The sequence below is a fragment of the Lepisosteus oculatus genome, chromosome 14, assembly GCF_040954835.1.
Source record: "Lepisosteus oculatus isolate fLepOcu1 chromosome 14, fLepOcu1.hap2, whole genome shotgun sequence".
NCBI classification, from domain to species: Eukaryota; Metazoa; Chordata; class Actinopteri; order Semionotiformes; family Lepisosteidae; genus Lepisosteus; species Lepisosteus oculatus.
This window is the reverse complement of record NC_090709.1, coordinates 47,096,665-47,118,707: the sequence shown is the minus strand read 5'-3', so window position 1 is coordinate 47,118,707 and position 22,043 is coordinate 47,096,665.

Here is a 22,043-nt window from a genome sequence, read left to right as displayed (position 1 = left end):
TTTAATAAAAAATATGTTTTTAATCGCGTATCTAAGGAAATAGCAGTATAACCTTGTTCATGCAGTGGCATGTTACATTATTAATTTGGGTGTCTCCTCTTGCCAGAAAGCTCTAAATTGCATTTTGAGTGCGGTTTTTGACTTTTTTTTAATTGCAACCCATAAATAAAGCTGATACTGTTTAGACTTTTAATTATTTTAAACTGTATTACAGCAGCACAATGCAACGTAAATTGCAAAAATGCACTTGGAATCTGTCCAAGCCCTGCTTTGTAAGGCATTTTCTTTTACTGTAACGGACATAAAAACTCCCTTGCTTTTAACAGAGCGTTTCATAATTTCTAACTAAGAAAATTATTTAAACTGCTACACTTATCATTCAACCAGAGCTCGAAATATCACAAGGATCCTCAAGAGCACAGTGTAGTGATTCATAGCCGTTTCAGGGACGCCAAATATGTAATGTTAGTGGCTCTCTGAAGGCACCAGTTTTGTAGGGTTTGGGCATTTACTGAGACAATTATTAATTGTAACAGTAAATCACAAAGTTGATTCTTTTGATGGCTTTAGAATCCAACCATGCGACATAACTCAAACAACGCGCACACACAGGTACTAATACACGAGGATACAATTATTAATACATAGAATATGCATATAAACCTAACAGATCTTATCGAGAGGGTTATCAGAATACAAAAGATATATTCGGTCAGTTACAAAGAGTTACACATATCAAGAGGACATACGTTCAGTATATCATTCATTAAGACCGTTTCGTAAAGTGAACTTGGTTACAACTTCTACATTAGATACTCAAACAAGTACATAACTCTTAGGAATTAAATTGATATCAACTGGTTTGGATAACAATTGAATTCTCGAGCTGTAATGCATTGAAGTTGAATACTCATCCAATCTCTGGGGATTCAGATCTCCTGCGGGCACAAATAAACAGTTGCAGGCTGTTGCTGTCCAATCCACGCTCTCTGGCTCCGTGCCAGGCTGTGCTGTGCGGCTTGCGACGGTGCGCTGCTGATGCTCACTGACCGGCTAGTTGGTGTTGTTTAACTAGCACAGTTTGTGCACAGGAGAAAAGATGACTGTGGGTCCCAGCAAGTCAGGAAGAGGACCGGTTCGTTCCTGATGAAGAGCTAGTTCTGAATAGTGATTCAGCTGTCCACAGTTCCGACCTGTTCACGAGGCCTGCTGCTGGATACTCTCTGGCAACCTCCACTCTAGACTCTTAGAACAAAGGAAAGTTCTGGCACTCGGACACACTGGCCGTTCCGTGGTTGTCCGGGCTGAGTCTCAGGATGGTCAGGAGGCGCGCTGCGAGGATGTCCTGCCCTTGGGAGCCTTCTGCTCCTGGGCCGTCCTGCCCTGGAATTCTCCTTTGAGTTCCCTTTAGAACAGTCCACAGAATCCTCTCCAGAATCCCTTCTGAATCTTGTTGAATCTCTGTGTTGCCTGTTTTTACCTGGAGGAACTTCAGCTCATTGATTGGCTGAAAGTTCCATGGGCATCAGAGTCCCACGTGGGTTACTCGGCCCTACCAGTCCCTGATTGGTTGATCAAGGTGAGATATGAGTCACTTACTCCTGACACTTAGGAATGCAATCCAGATGTCCAACTCGCACTCCCTAGACAGATAGGCGCCAATGGATGACCATTGATCATGATAGCCAGGCTTAGCTAAGTGCATCCCCCTTTGGGAGCTGGTTTCTTATCACAAGAAAACATCTTAAATCAGCTTGCATGAATTCTTTCTCTGTGGCTGCACCACAGAGATGAACAGAGAAATTAGGCCTAATTTGGGAAAGCTCAGAAACACTTAATTCTGCCTTATTAATAAGCCTCACCGCTACAACAGCAAAGACTGTATTAAAAGTATACTAGTGACAAACTAGTATACTTTAGATCTTTTTTTCTGATACGTGGAAATCTGATCATGTTTCTCTATAACAATAAAAAAAACATTATTTTACATATCACCTTTATGTGATATCACCTTAAGGACAGCACATACAAGTGTTAATTGCACAATGGACCGCGCAAATAAATTTAAAATAGTCTTCTTTAGGTGTGAGGGCAGGAGTGGATCGCAGAAAGCATAATCAGCAAATTAGGAAAACAAAGAACAGGACAGGTGAGACGTGTATCCAGAGAGCGGGTGATCAGAAAAAGGAACAGCTGTTATGCCCAGGTTTTACGCTCTCTCTGCTGAATGAATAAAAGCATTTTATTAAAAACTTGTCTGGGTATTTACTTTGTAATCTGTGGTTTACATCTACTGTATTGCTTTGAGATGCCACTTTTAAAGGTGATATGTAAAATAAAGTTTTTTATTATTGTTATAGAGAAACAGGATCAGATTTTCCCTGGTTCAGAAAAAAGACGATTAAAATCTGTAATCTTTCCACTTGTATGTCATCAGAAAATATAAGAAGTTTCTGCTTTGTTTAATTAAGGATGGTATCAAAAAGTAATCTAACTGGTGAGAAAGCTGTGCTGCTCAAAGCGCTTTACAGGATAAAAACAATAACAACAATAGTGTTAGGCTGGGCAAACGATTTTTTTATAGAAATACAAAATGAGATATAATGATGTGTTCCGGCTAAGACATTAACAAGTACAACCCCCCTTTCTGCGGGAGTGCTGACTGTGACGAATTAAACCGGTTTCACAGGTATTTTCAAAGTAGAAGGGGGCAAGATTTCCAGCGAAAGACACCTCCCCCCTCCAAAAGTACATTACTTACTAGTTAAGAAAGCTAGGCTCCTCAATGAGATCGCTTTAACATGCTAATGCGTTGGTGTAACAGTCCGGGCGTGGCAAGCTTCTAATGTCAACCCGACTACGGCAAAAGGAACCCTTCTTTCATTGGAAGACAATGAACATATTCTAGCCCTAAATGAATTAATAGCAAACATGGTTTACATAAAATACATTTTTCCAAGAAAGTTTAGCCTTTGTCACTAATGAAACCACTAAATAAAGACATAAATATAGAAATCTTAAGATTTTAAAAATACATGACTTTGCTAAAATTTATTTAAAAATAAAAACGATTACAAACGCCAGCGGAGAGAGAGAACAGGGGAGGGATGTTGGTTTTGCATTAGGGGATGGGGCTATGGAAATTAGGTCTATTTGGGAATGTGGAGTTACATGTTTTGGTTGTTTGTGAATTATCGTTGTTGAGTATAGAGTGTTGACGTATTGATTTTGTGTAATGCTTTATGTTGAAAATTGAGCTGGATTTAGTTTATGATAAAGAGGATAAACTGGGATGGGAGGAGGGTTTGGTTTTGCATAAGGAGCGAGATTATGATAATTGGAGGAATTTGAGTGAGTTTGCGGGCTATATTTGGTTTGTATTACAAATAATTCATACTAGATATTGAGATTTGTTGTGGTTTTGTTGAGATTTAACTCCGCAAGTCTGAGTTCTTGTGTCCGTCCTATCTGAGCCCGAAAGTATTACAATATGTATCTTTATAGCAGGTGGTGTACAGCTTTTTAGTATAGATTACACTTTTCTAAAATGTATTTAAAAAATTAAAACGATTACAATCTAATCTTTCCACGTTTGATCCCAAGATCCCAAGAAAAATAAATCTAAACGGGGAGAAAGCTATGCTGAAAGTTTATTAAGATACTTAGAAGATAAATATATCAATTTATGTTGCATTTGTCTGATTGTGAATCAAAAAACACATATATTTAGACACGCGTTTGCGGTTTAAATCAAAACGCGATTTAAATCAATATAAATGTTTATATTGTAACGCATAGGTGACTGTTCATTGTTATTAAAATGACTTAAATTCGATCATGTTGTGATATTTAGAAATATAAAAGTCAATTAATTGTCCATAATATTGCTATTCTATTTTTTCAAAGAAATGTCGCAGTACACGAATATAATCATATCGTTATTAATTTCTTTAGATACGCGATTCCATATTATATTAGCAGAAAAGCTTTAAAACTACCACTTTTTAACATGCTATTTCACATGTTAGCTAAAGACTTCGATGCTTAAAATGTTAAGGGAGAAATGGAATATTATGGAGTATTTTTTCTTTAAAGTACCGATTCCTGGAATCTGGCTGGCTGACATCCTTCTGAAGTGGTTCCATAATATCTGGTATACGGAAAAGAAAGCGTTGATAAAAAAGCCTGGATTATCATGTATCTGATACAAGTATCTTTTAATACAGTCTTTGCTGTGCTCTTGAGGATACTTGTGATATTTTGAGCTCTGGTTGAATGATAAGTGTCGCAGTTTAAATAATTTTCGTAGTTAGAAATTATGAAACGCCCTGTTAAAAAGCAAGGGAGTTTTTATGTCCGTTGCAGTAAAAGAGAATGCCTGACAAAGTAGGGCTTGGACAGATTCCAAGTGCTTGTACAAATGTGCTAAAGAAATTATACTTTGAGTTTACAGCTTGTCCAAAGTCATTCATTATTAATACTATTAGTAATATCTTCGGTAAAGGCTTTGATGCATAAATATTTCTGATAAAGGTAGGTTGTGTACTTTTGTCCAACTGAGCAATCTTGCTTTCATAAAATATACCAAATTTTTAATGACTGATGATTAACATGCTGTAATACACAGTTTAAATTTAAAAGCTCAAAATTTATAACGCGAAATACCCCACCCATTTTGAATGGCTGCATCTGTAGGAAGTTTCGGGTCACTTTTTTTGTTATAGATTCAAGCAACCCTAAATACCTTTTCAAGAAACATTTCAGAATCCATGTCACATCCAGTACGATTGCTACACAGGTCTACAGAATACAATCAGAATACTGTTATTTTGAATACAATCAGAATACTATATAAAACACACCGCCCAAAACATTTCTAAAACAGGAATTACACGTTTAGGAATGCGCCCTCCTTTATACATTAAATAAAAGGTCTGAAGCCTGCTCCAAAGAAGAACTATATTCAGAGCTGACAAAGAAGTGATAGGAAACATCTCGGAAAACGAAGGTGCTGTCGTTTTCAAGCGTCGGACACCAAGAGCTGAACCCGGCGTCCTCTGAAAAAAGTAAGGTGTTGGGAGTGTGGCTGGGTGGTCTAAGGTGCTGGGTTTGTGCTCCAATTTCTTCGCAGGGGTAGGTTTGAATTTCGCTGCTGCTAAGTGTTTGTGGGTTAAGACCATCCTTCTATTGCGAGTTCAATGGGTAAAAACTTTGCTTGACAGTCTGTTGAGAGACTGAATTAGGTGTTTCAAGATAGTCTTTGTTAGCTTAACATCAAGGCAAAAAAAAGCCTCATTTTGTCTTCCCAACAGCAATGCTCTTTGGTCCCTTCAGCGTTATGCAGGGAACAACATCTGCCGTGATCACTTTCAGAGTCAGTGCGAATCGTAGTGTGCCGTAGTTGTTTTTAAAATTGGTTTTGTCGGCATGCTGCATTTGTCTGTGAAACTTTAATGCTGTGTTTTTTCACGCCGAATCGATGGCAGGAGCAAAGCTTATTCAACCTTTGCACTCAGTGCTCAATCAGAAATACAGTATGTATTACTATTAGTGGCACTGAGGTCACTATGGTGCAATTGAGCGATGTAAGACCAATGGCATAATGGATAACGCGTCTGACTTAAGATCAGGAAATTGTATGTTTGACTCCTGCCTGGCTTTTGTTGCGTTAAAACGATTTACCTTCCTTTATATAAATTAACTGCACCTTAAAGCTATAGAAAACACTTTGGGTAAATTGTCGAAATTCGCATGAGGCTGCAGACAACTTAACACTACTGTCTGGAGATCAGCTCCTTCTCTGAGCTCCATTGGAATGAAATCCCGTGGGTAGCAAAGATGGAGAGCAGCTCAACTTGTGCTCAGTATGGTGCTGAGGGTTCAGTACTGGTGTCGTTCTACACAAACTGCACAGGCTCTGAATCAGACCATTTCAATTAGTTTGGTCATTTCAATTAGTTAGGACACTTAATGTAGAATTATTACTTTGCCTGTCTCTTGTTTGTATATAATTTAATGTCTCTGATAACTTAATGTTAGTTTTTAATTTAGTTTTAGTTTTACGATGTAGGTCATGCGTTGACATATGCACGAACACGCGAAATGTCTCACTCCTGATTCAGCTCATGCTCCATAGGAGAGAAGAGATTCCTCTTGCTTCTCGTACAACCATATCAGAACAGAACCCCGTGTCACCCAGCTCTAATTCAAGAGTGACTCGCATCTTCAGCCCTTTTTTTGGTTCGTGATCATTAATTTCTTTAGTTATGATCAATATTGAACTTTTTAAAAATTAAAATAATCAAACATGCAGGCATGTTTTTGAAAAGTATTAGGAGTTGACATGGCGCCCATTTGGAATAGTCATCAGAAAATGTGAGAAAAGGAAAGTTACGTAAACTCTCACACACAGCATTAGAGATTGGAATCTGATTGTAAAAAAGCTACCTGTCTCCCCGTCGGTAATCAAACCCCAGTTTCCCGCATTTCAGGCAGGGATACACACCATGACACTAACTAGGAGCGCTTGCTAGCTGTTAGGAGGCATTTACTCTTATGGCTACTACTGTTTTGGGTTTCGACTTTTATTTTCATTCCTTCCAGAGGAGCGCATGAAAACGAGTTTCCATCTGCGCCATCCTCACTCCTGCTCTGCTATTGTCACAGCTCCTCCTTGTGCACGACCAACACCCATGGAGTCGGTTCTTTCAGCTTTACTAATTAGGTTTTCAAGGGCTGGAAGTAGGGCACAAGACACACGAACACTAAAAGCATCCTTATCTGCTTTCAGCTGCGAAATGTCATTCGTGGACGCTGAAGAATTTGTTTCCAAGGCAGCGGTTTCAAGCAATTTTGCGCTTTAAAAGTAGAGCAGTGCATTTCCATTTTTATGCAGGCACACGATGACATAAGGAGATTGTCGTAGTCGGCAGGACTTGAACCTGCGCGGGGAGACCCCAATGGACTTCAAGTCCATCGCCTTAACCACAAAAACACAGCAGAACTCTTCAAACCAATTGAAGTCCAATTGAACCGGTCCACCAACCTGTCGTTCTGGGGATCCAGCGGGGTGGTCCGCGTCTTAGAGGTCCCCAGGCGCTGGCACACTCTGGTGAAGACCTGGGATTCGAAGTTACGCCCCTGGTCACTGTGTAATTCCTCCGGCACCCCTAGCCTGGCAAACATCCCCTCCAGTAGTGCATCGCCCACGGTGGGGGCACTCTGGTCCGGGAGGGCATAGGCCCCCGACCACTTTGTAAAATAGTCCACCACCACCAGGACATAGCAGTTTCCAGCCTCAGTGCGCGGAAACTGGCCCAAAACGTCAACCCCCACCTGCTCCATAGAAATCCCCACCTGGTGTTGTTAGAGGGGGGCTCCTTCTGGGCCACGCGCACCGCACACGTTCGGCAATACCGCTCCATGTCCCGGTGGCAAAGACCCCAATAAGAAGTTTTTTTTACAGCCGAAATGCCCCACGCCCGGCTGGCCGTGCACCACTCGTGCAGGACCTCCATCTATCACACCATCTGCCCCTCTGGCTCCTTAAAGTGGAGCAGCCAGGTGAGGGACACATGGTTGGTCCTCAGCCGGAATCGGGTCCTGAACAGGCACGGCCTGAAGTGGCGGACCGCCACCATCACCGCCAGCAGCTCACGACGGGTCACGCAGTAGTTCCGTTCAGCCTTATTCAAAACCCGACTGTAGTAGGCAACTACCCGCTCCCCATCTGGCCCCTCCTGCGCCAACACCGCGTCCAACTCCGAGACACTCGCATCGGTATCCAGGATATACGGTAACCACGGATCGGGGTAGGCCAGCACGGGGACCCCCACCAGAGCTTCACGTAACCGGCTGAAAGCCATCTCGCAGCCCGAGTTCAAGTCGAAACGGCGGCCCTTATCGGTGAGGCGGTGCAACGGGGGAGCGATGCTGGCAAAGTCCCGGACAAACCTCCGGTAATACAAAGCCAACCCCAGAAAGCTGCGCAGCTCCGCGACAGTGCGGGGGGTCGGCCAACCCCTCATTTAGGCGACCTTACCTGGGTCTGTAGCCACCCCTCACAGTCCAACAACATGTCCCAGGAAGGTTACCTCCTGCCTCAGGAGCTCACACTCGCGGGGATTGAGCCTCAGGCCAGCACGGCGTATGCAGGCCAGCACCGCCTGGAGGTTCGTCAAGGCCTGGTCGAAACCCTGGGCATGAACCAGCAGATCGTCCAGATACAGCACACACTGGTTCCACGGGACCGATGCCAGCACCCTCTCCATCAGCCTCTTGAAAGTCGCCGGGGCATTGCACAGGCCAAAGGCAGTAAACTGCCACAGAGGCTTCGAGCGAGTGGTACCTGCCAGTAGCCACAGCGGAGGTCAAGGGAGCTGAACCAGGTCGACCAGGTGATGTAGTCCTTGGCATCGTCTATCCTCGTCAGGGGGTAGGAATCCTTCCAGGTGACCTCGTTCAGCTTGCGGTAGTTTACACAGAACCTCCACGAGCCTTCTTTTTTTTGGACCAGTACAGCTGGCGCCGAGGGCTCGCGGAGGGCTTAATCACTTAATCACCAGTCTCGATGTCGTTTTGGTAGAGGTCCTCAACGCCGCGCCTCGCTTCCACGCAACCGCCGCCGCCTTGTCTGGCCCCCCGGCCGACTCGGGGGCAGGATCCGGCACGCTCGCTCCCCGGCTCACAGGCCCGGTCTGCCACCGCCGCCACTGACTCTTTTTCCCCCGGCTCCGGCAAGCCCGCGTCCCTCAGCCTTCGCCGGGCCTGCCCTCCACCAGGTGAAGTTGCTCCCCCTGCCACACCAACTCCTGCCTGCCCAAGTCCAAACTGGCCCCCACTCGCTGCAGTAGGTCCAGCCCCAGAATGCAGTCTTCCTGGATGGGTGCGAGGTAGCAGGGGTGGCGCACCATCGCTGCACCTAGACGAAAGGCAAGCACCTGTTTCCCCCGCACTGCGGCGAGCTGTCTCATCACAGTCCTTAGCCGCAGGCTGGAGGCCTCTCATCCTGGGGGGTTGGTGCCCTCGGTGTCGGGGAGGATGCCCGGCCGGAGTAGGGTTACCGATGAACCCGTGTCGAGCAGGGCCAGGCAGGGTTGTTCCTCGATTCGATTCGGCACTGGAGGTACAGGCTATAGCCGACTCGCCCCACAGTGGTGTGAGGGGTGCCGGTCTTCACAGCGCTCTCCGGAGAGGGGGTTGAGGTGTTCAAGGGCGGCCGTCCCCGCGCTGAGCCGACCCGTTCCCGTTTCCCGACACTGATCGCGGAGTGAGAGGTTTGGGTGCCCAGCAGAACCGGGCTCAGTGTCGCCTCTTCCCGCTGCGGTCGCAAAACAGCGTGCGGGGCTGTTCCGCGGGGGTTGCTGCACGGGCTGGCTTCTCTTCCCCCTTGCTGGACTCCTCCGTCGGTGTGGGAATCGCTGGTCAGCTCCGGCAGGGAGGGTATCTTCTCTTTGGGGCATCCACTGGGCGGGAGTAGCAGGCAGTCGCCCCAATTCTACCGGCAGGACCACTACTGGATAGCCCTGGTAAGGGCTGTGGCCACCTGTCGCACCCAGGAGTTGCTCAGGCTCCCTACAGTGCCTTGCGAAATTATTTGGCCCCACTTGAACTTTTCAACCTTTTGCCACATTTCAGGCTTCAAACATAAAGATATAAATTTTTTATTTTATGTGAAGAATCACCAACAAGTGGGACACAATTGTGAAGTGGAACAAAATCTATTGGATTTTTGAAACTTTTTTAACTAATAAAAAAATGAAAAGTGGGGCGTGCAAAATTATTTGGCCCCCTTGCGTTAATACTTTGTAGAGCCACCTTTTGCTGCGATTACAGCTGCAAGTCGCTTGGGGTATGTCTTTATCAGTTTTGCACATCGAGAGACTGAAATTCTTGCCCATTCTTCCTTGCAAAACAGCTCGAGCTCAGTGAGGTTGGATGGAGAGCGTTTGTGAACAGCAGTTTTCAGCTCTTTCCACAGATTCTCGATTGGATTCAGGTCTGGACTTTGACTTGGCCATTCAAACACCTGGATACGTTTATTTGTGAACCATTCCTTTGTAGATTTTGCTGTATGTTTGGGATCATTGTCTTGTTGGAAGATAAATCTCCGTCCCAGTTTCAGGTCTTTTGCAGACTCCAACAGGTTTTCATCCAGAATGGTCCTGTATTTGGCTGCATCCATCTTCCCCTCAATTTTAACCATCTTCCCTGTCCCTGCTGAAGAAAAGCAGGCCCAAACCATGATGCTGCCACCACCATGTTTGACAGTGGGGATGGTGTGTTGAGGGTGATGAGCTGTGTTGCTTTTACGCCAAACATATCGTTTTGCATTGTGGCCAAAAAGTTCGATTTTGGTTTCATCTGACCAGAGCACCTTCTTCCACATGTTTGGGGTGTCTCCCAGGTGGCTTGTGGCAAACTTTAGACGAGACTTTTTATGGATATCTTTGAGAAATGGCTTTCTTCTTGCCACTCTTCCATAAAGGCCAGATTTGTGCAGTGTAAGACTGATTGTTGTCCTATGGACAGACTCTCCCACCTCAGCTGTAGTTCTCTGCAGTTCATCCAGAGTGATCATGGGCCTCTTGGCTGCATCTCTGATCAGTCTTCTCCTTGTCTGAGCTGAAAGTTTAGAGGGACGGCCAGGTCTTGGTAGATTTGCAGTGGTCTGATACTCCTTCCATTTCAAGATGATCGCTTGCACAGTGCTCCTTGGGATGTTTGAAGCTTGGGAAATCTTTTTGTATCCAAATCCGGCTTTAAACTTCTTCACAACAGTATTACGGACCTGCCTGGTGTGTTCCTTGGTCTTCATGATGCTCTCTGCGCTTTCAACAGAACCTTGAGACTATCACAGAGCAGGTGCATTTATATAGAGACTTGATTACACACAGGTGGATTCTATTTATCACCATCAGTCATTTAGGACAACATTGGATCATTCAGAGATCCTCGCTGAACTTCTGGAGTGAGTTTGCTGCACTGAAAGTAAAGGGGCCGAATAATAATAACGCCCCACTTTTCATTTTTTTATTAGTTAAAAAAGTTTCAAAAATCCAATAGATTTCGTTACACTTCACAATTGTGCCCACTTGTTGGTGATTCTTCACATAAAATAAAAAATTTATATCTTTATGTTTGAAGCCTGAAATGTGGCAAAAGGTTGAAAAGTTCAAGGGGGCCAAATACTTTCGCAAGGCACTGTATGTGCGCTGCCGATGGGTTCTGTCTCTTTTAGAGTCAGACAGCACTTGACAGAATCGGCTAATGTCTGCCAAGATTTTTCCATCCTGCCCGCTTCTGACACCAATGTAGCATTTACAGGTTTTTCTCAGAACAAAGGACCAGTGGAGATGCATTTAACAAACCAAGCAATAGCTTTATTCTTTAACAACCACAAAACCAAACACAGCATATACATGCACATGAGGAGACTGACAGAACACGTACACATCTTTAGGGTGGTAATTACTTAACAACACGCTATACACTTATAAGACTACACAGGGCACTAGAACTACTAGAACATTATTTACACAGGTAGGGTCAGCCGCTGGTCACCGTGCTGACCCTCAGACTCTCCCCGGCTACAACTCCCAGCATGCCCAGCGGTACTATGCACGCCTAGGGGCGCTTCCTCCTCACCACCAGGCGAGGGCGTTACAATATATATTTATATTTTTTCTCTGGTTCTCAGCAGTATCATTGGGCTGAACTCCAGTTAAATGCTTGTCTTAGAAAGATCAAAAGTGAGCGAGGGAAGATGGGTGGAGATTAATGGAAGTTATAAAGGCAATGGGTTGGCTCTGCTTAAGCTTCATTCAGACCTTATTAGGGCAAACTCTATGGGTCAATTGCATCGAACTGAAAGTAGCATACTAACAGGAGTTCAACCCGTGCTTAGAACGCAGATGCCGTCTAAACTTGTGCTCCACCTTAAGTCCAATTGCAACAAACTTTGCTGCTGTGCTTAGTCCGCAGTGCCGAACTTAACCTGTTCTCAATTGCAATGAACACAAAGTAACAACTGCAGCACTCCAGAGTAACTAATGTAGCGGACTAATTTAAACTGTCTTCATATGGCTTAGCACCGTACTCAGTGTAATGCAGGATTGCATTAGAAGGCTCACAAATATAGTGGAAATAATCCGTTGCTTGGAAATGTATTGGAATATTAATTAAAATTGCTTTACACTCATACCATATTTATTAATAATGAAGTTTATTAATGTGTGTATTTACAGAAGTGTCATTTGCTATTTATGTTTAATGTCAATCATTACTAGTAGCTGTGAGCTTTAAGATATGCTAGGAAGTGAAGAGAACAGAACAGAGCAAATGGTTATATAAATGGAGTGGGAGCTTTTAATATGTTCTATAAAATTTGGGAGTCAACTGAATAGATTTGCTAAGTATTTTATTGTGATGGGTCTCTGTATTTGTGGTTATCAGTGGAAAGCAGGGATAATAAGGAAATGGGTGGCACCCAAGCACATGTTAAAGAAAAAAACTTGGCTTCTTAAAAGTGATTATGATAGCCACAGGACAGAAGAGACAGTGCACTGTGGTCCAATAATGACTGTGTTGAAACAGCCAGAGTGTGCTGCATGCCATGGAGATGGAAAAGGTAGCTCATCCCAGTCAATCGCAAGGTTGTGTAGGACTGCACATGACCTGATGATGATGGTGCTGGCTCTTGATGGACTGGTATACAAACCAAATGACAGCCAAGCAAAGCGTTAGTTTTTTTACAATTCCGAGAGATTGTTCAAAGTGGCTTCTTGTCTTTTTATGACTCCTGTTATAGTGCTTCTCTTGTAATGTTGTAGGATTGTGCACAGGTGTCAGAAGATATAGTCATAAAGAATAACCACAGGCAAAACAACATGCCAGCTTGCTCTTCCCTACTTTGAAAGGAAGATATTGGAACTGATTAAAGAACTTAACTTGAAATGTAAGCTCCTACTGACACAGGAGAGAGAGTTCAGAAAAGTAAGCACAAGGCACACTGTGGATAAATAAATGTATTAATTTAAAAAAAGAAATACTGAGAAGGTCAGAGGAACAATAATTGTTGTATTTATTTGCTCAGGTAGTTTTATAAGTTTAACTTTCAGTAAAGTTCTGTTAAAAATAAAACTGGTCATTAGTTGGCGTCTTTTGTAACGATTTAGCAATAGTGACATGTCGGCTTGTTCGACTGGAGTGTTAAACAAAATTAATACAGTAGCATCCTGTCTCAAGTGTACAGCTACAGTTCTCATTTGTTTCGTGACTACTTGCAATTGCATTAGTCTGTGTAAAAAAAGACTTCTGCAGCTCCAGTGGTGCGATCGAACTCATGCTGAGATTGAGTTCAAGCCTCACCTGGAGCAGTGTGGCCTATATCTTCAAATATTTAAACTAACTGACCAGTTTAGGTCCTGTTAAGTATCTGCTGGAGATCAGGTCTAAATTAACATGAAAGGAACAAGTAAAGGTTTGTTCCTTGTCAGACCTGAAGAAGGCTCCAAAGCTCAAACGTTGTTTGCTTCTCTTTTCAGCATGGAATAAAATTTTACTTGTTCCTATGCAGTCCACACATGCTGACACAGCTCCCTACTTAAATTACCATCAGCAATGGACCTCCAGCTGACCAATACACAAATATAAGAGAGAGGTCTACTGAAACGAGAGGAGCACGATGGAGTACCGAAGACTTGAAAAAGCACTCACTTTTCTGTGTTTTTGTTGTTACCCAGATTTGTTTTTAATGTTCTTTTTCTCTTTGTTTTGAAGTTGTTCTGTTTTTTTTTTCTTTTTTGTAGGTGTTAGACTACTACAGGGATTTACCTAGGTTCTATTAAGACTTCTTTTATCAAAACATATTTTATTAATAAAAGCGTGATTTCTTAATAATCAACTTTAATGTTATCTTTATTAGTAGCTGTATTACAGGTAATGCATGCACAGCTTTTATTATGCTATAGTGAATTTTCAGGTATCCCATGGAGGGAAGAGAACTGAAATTAAGGAAATACTTATTTAAAGGGGTCTTAAAGTCTTAAAAGTGTTCTGTCACATCTGGGTGTTAATTGAATAGATTTGTTGTATTATTTCATATGATTTGACTCTACACTTGTGTTTCTCAGGAGACAGCAGTAATATTGGGGATTTGCGGGTACAGATAATAAATTATACTATACAAGTGTAGAGGTTTGATGGGTTTACTGAGACAATTATTAATTGTAGCAGTAATCACGAGGTTGTTCGTTGTGGTTTTTAGAAAATCAATCGTCAGAACAACTAACAACGCACACACACGGGTTCAATACACGAGATACATTTATTCATATAAATTGTGCACCAAACATATACTAGTCTGCCTGGATATGAGCAGCAGACCTTACTGTGAGGGTTATCAATATACAAAGTATATAATCTCGAAGAGATGCCAACACAATGAGATACACAACAGAGAATATATGTCAATATATATCGTTCGGTTACCAAATCGCTAATCAGTGTTATTACCCACTGTTACTCTAAACTCGGAAGTAAATACATTACTCATGAATTAAATTGATAACAACTTGTGTTGAGGTACAATTGAATTCTCGAGACGCAATGTAGAACATGGGGTTTACTTATCCACTGTGTATTGATTTGGAATTTCCCGGCACGAACACCAAACCAGCTGACAGGCTCTGTTGCAGCCTCGGTCCCAGCGGTTGTCCAATGGGCGTTGTCCCGGCGTCCTCTGGCTACCGGCCAACCAGTCGAGGTGCAGCTTGGAGTAGGACGGGCGGAGGAATCTGACTGCGGCGCGCAGGGCAGTCGTTGCTCCGAGGGGATCTACCAGCAGTCCGGCTGGCTAGTAGAAAGTCTCTATGCACTATGCACTCTATGCAGTGTGACGGCTAGTCCTCACAAGTCACTCTTTTGCCCAGGAAGAAGCTGATTTGTTCCCGGTCCAGCGCTGCTTCTGAATAAGCTATTCAGGTTGTCGACGAGGGTCCAACTGTGGGTTGCCGTTGATCAAGCGGAGCATTCACATTGGTAGAATTCTGAGTACGTACGGGATCCTCGGCCCCGCGCTTAGAACAAAGTCCAAGTCCCTTTGCAGACAACAGCCTTTGTCACGTGATTGTCTCTGAGGATGCGCGAAAATGGCCAAGGAGAGCCCTGATCTGAGCTTGCGCTCCCTTTTTGAGCAAGACACAGATGTGTTCTGATTGGTTGAGAGTTTGGCGGGCATTGGAGACCCACATGGTGTTACCACACCCTGCCAGTCTCTGATTGGTTGATCAAGGTGAGATACGAGTCACTTACTCCTGACACTTAGGAATGCAGTCCAGATGTCCATTTGGCACTCCCTAGACAGATAGGCGCCAATGGATGACCATTGATCATGATAGCCAGGCTTATCTAAGTGCATCCCCATTTGGGAGCTGTCCCTTATCAAAAGAAAACATCTTAAATCAGCCTGCATGAATACTTTCTCTGTGGCTGCACCACAGAGATGGAGAGTGAGATGGGGCCTCATTAAGGAAAGCACAGCAACGCTTAATTCTGTCTTATTACCAAGCATTGCTGCTACAACTGCTTAAATTCAAACTAAACAGGACTATGGGAATGAGATTTGATTTCGAACTGGGTTTTAAATAAATAGGACCGCTGCACTACATTGTGCTTTATGTAAGACAAAAGGTGGGCTTCCTGTGTTTTCGATAACTCAGTTATAAGAGCGGAGGAATATAGTGGAAACAGCTGGGAACTCTTTGTTCTCTGGTTTGAATTTGGCTGGAAGAAAGCTGTTTTTTATGTTCTTTAATCAAAAAGTGAAAATTTGTCGTTCACTTAGTTGTCTTATTTTCTAGGCTTGTAAACTCCTCACTCTTCCTAAAAGAAAGTGCTGCAGATAAAGATACAGTAGTTGTCGGAAGTTTCGTTCAGTTGTAGAGCACATACAAGCTGTATGTGGTTGTTTTCAATCGCCGGCGTCTCCACTCTGGATTTCTTCCTGGGCGCGATATCTTTCCTTACTTGTGTGTGAATTTCAGCCCGACACATAAACCCTTTGTCTGTTTTATAAAGATTATATTTTAAATCAGTTAAAACAAAAAAGTACCAATTACATACACGTAGAAAACACATGTATCTAATTTGAAAATGTGGGCAATGTATTACTAGTAGTGGAGCTGAGCTCACAGAAGAGCAGTTGATATTGTTAAACCACGTATTATTTTTAAATGATGCTACTAAGCACTGGCACAGTGTTTGTGCAGTCCTACCCAAGCTTTCTATCAACTGGATGAGTCTCCTGTTCCATCTCCAATTCTTTCCGCACATTTCGCCTGTTTCACCACCATTATCATTAGACTATAGCCACTAATACGAGAATACTGTTCTGAAAGACTGTCTTAAATAATAATGTTGAAAAGGGTAATGATAAGAGTTTTTTTTCATTAAGGTAACCATACATTTGCCTGTATAGTACAACTTATTATCTGTATCCGCAAATCCCCAATATTAATGCTGTCTCCTGAGAAACACAAGTGTAGAGTCAAATAATATTACAACAAATCTATTCAATTAACACCCCTATGTGACAGAACACATTTAAGACTTACACCCCTTTTAAATATGTATTTCCTTCATTTCAGTTCTCTCCCCGGGATACCTGAAAATTCATTATAGTATAATAAAGTCTGTGCATGCATTACCTGTAATACAGCTACTGATATAGATAACATTAAACTTCATTATTAAGATATTACACTTTTATTTATAAAATATGTATTGATAAAATTCCTTGTGAATAATTGTAGTGTCTGGAAAGCAATTGTTCATTACTTAATGACGATATTATTTCCACTACATTCAGGACAGTTCCAATGTAATCTATTCTTCCACTTCGTCTGCTTAGTCTCCTACTTTAGTAACATCTAATGGGGAGCAGCTGTTATTTTAGGTTTGTTGCAATTGAGAACAGGTTTGCTACAGAGCTGCTGACAAATTTCAGCAGCCAGTTTGTTGCAACTGACCCGTTGTAGCTACCAATCAGAAAAAAAAACAAACGCAACAACTTCAAAAGAGAAAGAACATTAAAAACAAATCTGGGGAACAACATAAACACAGAATCTAATGCGAGAGCTTTATCAAATCTTAAGTGCTCCTCTTGTCTCAGTAGACCTCTCTCATATATTTGTGTACAGGTCAACTGGAGGTACACAGCTGATAGTAATTTAAGTAGGGAGCTGCATCACAGCATGCGTGGGCTGCAAATGGAAAAGTATAGGTTTATTCCATGCTGAAAATAGAAGTAAACACAACGTTTCAGCTGTGGAGCCTTCTTTGATTGTGACTCGAAGTAAACCTTTACTTCTTCGTTTGATGTTAATTTATCTCCATCAGATTCCTGATAGTATCTAAACTTAACAGTTGCTTTCAGTAGCTAAAGACACTAGGTGAGGCTTGAACTCACAACCGCGGCATGACTCCGCTGTGCACTGCTGTATAAGTACCGCGCGCTGACCGATTGCGCCACTGAAGCTGTGCAAGTCGTGCTCCTCATACAGACTGACGCTGCAAAAACACAGGGTGAAAACGGTTTCGGTTCTGGATCCATCTATACATGGGGAACACTAAAATAGCAAGGAAAATACAAGAAAAGAAACTGAAAGAATTGTGCTAACAGCAAAGGGGAACTGAGGGAGGTGGTCGAACAAGTAAATCAGCCTGGCAGATTATTTGTATCGACATTTTTTGAGTCAATCAGCAAACAGATTTCTCTTCATGTGCCTTAAACTGTGCAGTTTGTATCTTCGTTGTAGATAGGTTTCTTCAGAAGTCCAGTAAACTGACAATAATGGAGAACTAGCTGACGCACCCCGTCGTGAAGACCCTCTGTAAGGTGATTACACGTTTCATTTTCAAGTCGCCTCCTTTACACGCAATTGCAGCCCGGACACTGAGAGAAAGCAGGAGAAATGGCTTCAATTTCAATGTGAAAGCGCAGTACAGGCTCGATGGCTTCACATCTCCCATCAATCAAATAAAATTGCAGTAAAGCGATCTAAATATGACTCTGAAGTACTGGGAAAGATGATTATTTTGAGCGTGCCTCCCAGGGTCTGCTACGAGGCTGAAGTTACAGTAGCTTCTTATTCACCAGCTTCTTATGCGTGTTTTTCGTTCCACCTTAAATGGTGCTGCTGTGATGTTATGTCACCTATCGCCTGTAGATGGCTCTCTTCAATCAGTACTAATCCGGCTGGAATACTGTAGACATCTTCACTGAAAGGGAATATCCAAATAGCGACTGTCCAAATTATATTTTTGTATGGAATATATTTCAGAAAATCGCAAACCAATTTTAAAAACTCACCACAACACGGACTTACACTGGGAAAAGGTGACTGCACTTTCTGCTTATTGCTACGGCCTTCCCCCCGATTATGAAAATGTCTCACAGTTCTGACACCGCCGTGTGAAAGACAATGTAACAGACTATCAAAATCCTGAAGTACAATAAATTTTAATGCACCAGTTTCTTTAAATATGACCCTCTGATCCTGGCATGTCAGAATACATTTCGAAAAAGTATGGCACGAATTGCATGAATTGCTCATTAGCTAAACTATTTAAAAAATATATGACACAGATTTGTTCGAGAAAATTGTAATTGCCTTAAAGAGAGTCTTCTTGAAGATGTGCACCAGCTAGCTCTCCACTGTCAATTGACAAGACTTGAGAAGAAACTGTTCTCATACAACCAACATACAAATTACACATCTTAAGGAACATGAAGAGAAATCCATGTACTAAATAACATAAAACTGTCGCTGCAAATTATCACCAAGCTGTTTTATGTGTCTGACCACCTCTTTCCTACTTTGCAGCGAGCACAAATCTTTCTGTTTCTTCATCGCTATTTTACTGTCTCTTTCCCCCATGTGGAGATGGATCCACAGCCGAAACTTTAGGTCAGTTCCTGTTATTCTGTCTGATTGAAAGAGCTTTATTAAAGGCACTCCAAACTCTCTGCAGGAAAGTTATTGCTGCTCTCAACACAATATACTGCAACCAAATATAGCGATACTGTCACTGCCTGTGGGCCACGTGTTCCTGCTGTCAGTCTATTATGTCATGTTCATCCACACCCAGAAACATTACTGCTGGAGCACAAGAGTTATATAGGCGCAGTCCATAGAGCAAGAATCTCTTAATCTCAGAACTGTGGGTTCAGCCCCCACATTGGGTCCCTCTGTGTCAATTTCATCCCCCCAATCCTCCTAGCATGACCTGATGGCGTAACAGTGATACCCAGTACCCAGCGTAATTCAGCTTTCTTTCCACTTGATTTAAATTTTGATCTGAAATCATCGGCCGAACAAGAGTTTGTCTAAATCGAGGGAGATCTGCTCACAAGCGAGTATTAAACACTTCAGCATTTACTGTTCGAATACCACAGTTTGTCAAAACACTGCCGCTTCTTAAACTAATAAGTAACGGTTTTTGAGCACGCATTGTATTGTTAATGCTTATATTAAAAAAGCATAAATTCACATAGTGGAATTTGGACTGAACACAGTAGTCCAGCCCCTTTACAACATTACATACCCACTGATTAAAGCTTAAAACTACAGCAGCAGGAGTAACAATAATGACAACAACATGTTTGGAGTTCGGCATTTCATTTATTCTGCGGAAACATCGTATCGGAATGAACTGCCCGAGATAAAAGAGTAATTGCGGCTTCAGATCGTTTTTACAGAGCATTGCGTTGTTCTGTTCATGCTGACTACACGCTTTAGATTTGTCATTTACTGCAGGCGTTGCTTTTCCAGGTTTTTCTGAAATTCCTCGCATTTGAGCCAGCACTAAAACATTTCATTCCCGTCGCTGAATACATCGTGGAAACGGTATTTGCAACGGAATGCTGTCACACATGAAACATTTTTGTTATTCGGTTCTGAAGTTTGAAAATGAAAATAAAACGGGGGTCACTTCATAGGCTTGTAAGAAGTCCAAGCAGCATAAAAACCCGCGAATTCTCACAAAGGCTGCACCTTTCTTCTGCTGCTTTTATAAATCTGCCTTAAACATTTGAATGCATACCTTACTGCTGCTACTCACATTCACGTGTTTACGAAGCTTTTTTCTGTCCGTTATGTTTTTGCTAAGCAGTTTCTCCGTTTTCCTCGTACTGTGATTGTCAGCGAGCACAACAAGACTGAAACAGTGTAAAGGCAAGTAAAAAAGACAGGGTAAAACGCCTGATTGTCGGGAGTGGGATTTGAACCCGTGCGTCTATTTGGAGAGTGAAACACAAAGCGTAAAAGACACGAAGCTGTGAATTTGCTGTTTTAAACTGCTCGACTATCCTGAAAAAAAATGTGTGCTGATTGCTTCTTTCTTACCAAAAACCCAAACACACATTGAAAATCGACCTCTACCATACATGTCAAAAGCTCACTCCCCATCATTTCTATCCCTTTATTTCATTCTTTTGATGCGTGTTTTTGCACATAACCTGTTACCTTTTTGTTGTTTTGCACACTGCCTGTTGTTGTTTTTTGCACATCGGCTGTTGTCTCTGTCTTTCTTGTGATATACAATTGTATTGTTGTTGTGTTTTTTTCTTTGTACTACTTATGTCCGAGAGCTAGCTAAATAGCATTTCGTTATACCTTATACCTGTGTATGAGTATAATGACAATAAACTTGAACTTGAACTTGACATAGTCTTGCAGGCAGTATATTATTTTATCGTTTACTCGTTTAAAAAAACACGGTCTTCTCGTTCCTAAGTCAGATTTTTAGTGCTTTCGAACGTTACTTCCAACCTGGACTGACAGCTCACCAGATCTGTTTGTGATCAGACCATGGAGTCAGGGGCTATAACAAGCGCACGTTCCTTCCCAATGCTGAGGCGATCATTCAGAAGATGGGTGTGAAGAGAGACAAGCTTTGTCGACTAAAAAACAAGGCAGGATATGCACGGATACTAATCACTGGCGATAGTAATGTTCTCTTACTATTGAGAATCCTACATTGCAAGTTTTTTTGAAGACTTCGAAATAGGCACGGGTGGGGTTTGATAAAACGATCGTCGATTTACGAGACTGACGCCTTACCACTTGGCCACCGCACCTTCGAAAAAAAGTGGGAATAATGTTGTTCAAATTATTTTTTTTCTGAATCTGGTTTACATCGCCTGGAGGTAGCAACAACAATAAAAGGGATACTTAACAAGGAGATACACTGTAGCAGTGTGACTCCAACAGATTGCTCCTGAAGAGGCTGGAGGTTTAAGCCAGCTCCTTAGAGCGCTCGGCCGTGTTACTCTCAACAGCGGCTCTTCGGCTCTTGTTGTTTGACCTAGTGGTTTTATGAGGCGTGGAAATGACCGCAACTTCGTTTTCTGAGATGCTTTCTCTCACGTGGTGAAATCTCGACCTCTTTGGCATCTCTGGCTATAGTTCTTCTGTAGAGCACCTCTGCTTATAGTGCCCTTGAAGTCATTTTATTTTTACAGGAAGACGCATTCCCTAACAATCTCTCCTGTTTTAGAAATGCTTCATAAGGCGTGTTTGATTCAACGGACAAACAGTATACTAATTGTACAATGCAGATCTATGCAGCATTCGTACTGGATTTGACTGGGATTCTGAAATACTTCTTGAAAAGGTATTCAGATTTGAGAACCTATAATAAAAACACAGACCTGAAACTCCCTAGCTTCCAATCCTTTACTCTTCCTTTACTCTCGTAGTTTTCAAAACGACCTCCGTTGTCGGGCGCAGTTAAAGTGGAACTGGCCTGACTGCACAGGAAAGTACGGAATGCTAAAATGTTTCTATGGCTCAAAATGTCCCTTTAGACCCTCGTCATGTCTCTGTGAGGAACGGGTAGGTAGAGAGGTTTAATAGATGCTCATGATGTTTCACACGGGGTGTTACCTGTTGTAGTGTTTCAAAAGATGTGTTAGCGGACCACAGATTATCTTGAAAAGATTTGGGTTTGCACTGGCTGGGATTAAAAAACTGACTCAATTA